The sequence below is a fragment of the Tarenaya hassleriana genome, unplaced genomic scaffold (genome assembly GCF_000463585.1).
Source record: "Tarenaya hassleriana unplaced genomic scaffold, ASM46358v1 Cleome6, whole genome shotgun sequence".
Classification (NCBI taxonomy): domain Eukaryota; kingdom Viridiplantae; phylum Streptophyta; class Magnoliopsida; order Brassicales; family Cleomaceae; genus Tarenaya; species Tarenaya hassleriana.
In genome coordinates this window covers 1,520,882-1,523,943 of record NW_010968505.1, presented here as the reverse complement: position 1 = coordinate 1,523,943, position 3,062 = coordinate 1,520,882, and positions in this window count along the sequence as shown.

Below are 3,062 nucleotides of genomic sequence, written 5' to 3'. Positions count from 1 at the left end.
ACGTCAAACTCTTGTATGAGTAGCATCCATCGAATCAGTCGAGGTTTGGCATCTTTCTTCGTCAGCAAGTACTTCAAGGCCGCGTGGTCTGAGTATACGATCACTTTTCGTCCCACCAAGTACGACCTGAATTTCTCAAAAGCAAACACCACAGCAAGTAACTCTTTCTCAGTAGTAGTGTAATTTACCTGCGCATCATCAAGAGTCCGACTCGCATAGTAGATGGCGTGGTGTTTGTGATCCTTCTTCTGCCCCAGCACTGCTCCAACCGCGTAATCGCTAGCGTCGCACATCAGCTCAAACGGTAGAGTCCAATCGGGGGGCTGTATGATCGGTGGTGAGATCAGAGCTGCCTTCAAAGTCTGGAAGGCCTTCGAGCACTCTGAAGTGAACCGGAATGGTACATCTTTCGCCAACAGCTCGGTAAGTGGTCTAGAGATTTTGGAGAAGTCCTTGATGAACCGCCGATAAAATCCTGCATGTCCTAGAAAACTGCGGATGCCTTTTACGTTCACGGGCGGTGGAAGCTTCTCAATAACCTCTATCTTTGCTCTGTCTACCTCGATCCCCCTAGAAGACACCTTATGTCCTAAAACAATCCCTTCTTGCACCATGAAGTGACATTTCTCCCAGTTGAGGACTAAGTTGGCCGCTGTGCACCTGTCTAAAACTCGATGCAAATTGGCCAAACAAACGTCAAATGAGGGTCCATGGACAGAGAAATCGTCCATGAACACCTCCATAATATCCTCAATCACATCAGAAAAGATAGCAGTCATGCATCTCTGAAAGGTGGCAGGTGCATTACATAATCCAAAGGGCATACGACGATAAGCAAACGTGCCATAAGGACAAGTAAAGGTGGTCTTCTCCTGGTCGCTCGGGTGTATGGGGATCTGAAAGAATCCCGAGTAACCGTCTAAAAAGCAAAAGTACGAGTGGAGTGCAAGTCTCTCTAACATCTGATCAATAAAAGGTAAAGGAAAGTGATCCTTACGGGTGTTGGAGTTCAACTTACGATAGTCGATGCACATCCTCCATCCCGTGACCGTCCGCGTAGGAATAAGCTCGTTCTTCTCGTTCTGGATCACGGTCATGCCTCCCTTCTTGGGTACAACCTGCACAGGACTTACCCACGTACTATCCGAAATGGGGTATATAATACCCGCATCTAACAGCTTCATTACTTCCTTCCTAACTACCTCTTTCATCGTCGGATTCAATCTACGCTGATGCTCAACCGAGGATTTCGACTCATCATCTAAGTGAATACGATGCATGCATAACGAAGGGCTAAGTCCCTTAATGTCATCCAACGTATATCCAAGAACACCCCTATAACGTCTAAGCAAATCAATCAACTGTTCCACCTGGGGTTCTAGCAACGCAGCATTCACTATAATCGGATAAGTCGAGTTAGGTCCAAGGAAAACATACCTGAGCCCTTGGGGTAAGGGCTTCATCTCCACCTTCGGGGTGTTCTCTAAACTCCAATCAGCTTTATTCAGCTTCCCCGTATGAAGTGGTGGCTCTCTGGGCTCTAAAACGTCTTTATTAGTCGTTGTGGAGGGTTCGGAGACGTTCGTAGAAGAATCGGATACGTCGATGTGAAAAATGTCCGATTTGCTCAGAGACTGGATCCGGTCCGATTCCAGGTGGAATCGGTTCGTTTCCAATTTGTCTTCAATTTGGATCCGGTCCGAGTCCAGGTGGAATCGGTCCGGATCGACCTTCTGTAAAAATCCATCTTCGGAGTCAGTTTGGATCCGGTCCGATTCCAGGTGGATTCGGTCCGGATCAAGCTTCTGTAAAACTCCAATTTCGTCCGATCCTTCGTTCAATGCTCGCGTAAGCTCTCGGATATCCTCCCAATTGCTGTATATGCTCTCGTTTGACGCTAGGAGAGATATCTCTAAAGGATCGACTTCCCGAAACTGATCGAAGACTTCTTGAGTGAGGATTTCATGCACATCGACATAGCATGCTGAATCGGTGGTAGACGGCTGTTTCATGTTGTGATCTAAGGTGAACTCCACAGTCTCGTCACCTATCTTCATTGTGAGACGACCAGCACGAACATGAACCACAGCATCGGCCGTGTTTAAGAATGGTCGGCCTAATATAATCGGTATCTTCGAGTCTTCGTCCATGTCTAAAACAACAAAATCAACGGGAACATAATAATCCCCGACTTTCAATGGGACATCCTCGAGAATACCTGCAGGATACTTGATGGATCGATCTGCTAACTGTAGTGCCATCCTCGTCGGTTTAAGATCTCCAATGTTGAGCTTCTTGTAGATGGACAACGGAAGCAAGCTCACACTGGCACCCAAATCGCACAATGCACGATCAATCTCAATGTTCCCGATTTTGCAAGGAATCGAGAAACTACCTGGATCCGATCTCTTTCGTGGCAACTCATGCTGTAGAATCGCAGCGCTCACCTCTGTGCTCAAGGATACTGTCTCCTTCCTAATCACCCTCTTCTTAGTCAAGATATCTTTCAAAAATTTCGCATAAGAAGGGATCTGAAGTATCGTCTCATAGAAAGGCATCTTAACCTCTAACTTCCGAAGCATATCAACAAATCTGGACAACTGTGTATCCTCAGTATGCTTCTTCAATCGAGAAGGGAAAGGAATGGGTGGTACATAAGGTGGAGGAGCTACATATGGCGGTTCGGCTTCCTCTATATGCACCTTAGGTGTCTCGTGATCTATGACTTTCCCTTTCTCTTCAGCAGTGCATCTGGACTTCATCCTTTTTTCTGTGGTCAGAGGGACTGTATCATGCAGGTTCTCTCCATTTATAAGCTGAATAGCATTGACATGCTCTCGTGGATTCGGTTCGGGCTTTCCAGGAAATGTGCCCTGTTGTCTAGAGGGTTGTGATGCAAGCTCTGCAATCTGCATGTCCACATGCTTCAGAATCAGGGATATGCGCAACAGAATCCAGGCTACGGGCAGCAGAATCAGGGTTACCGAGCTCCTCCACCGGCAAAGAATGAAGAAGCAGATATCAAGACGATGCTTGCTCAGCTAATGCTCGATCAAAAGACG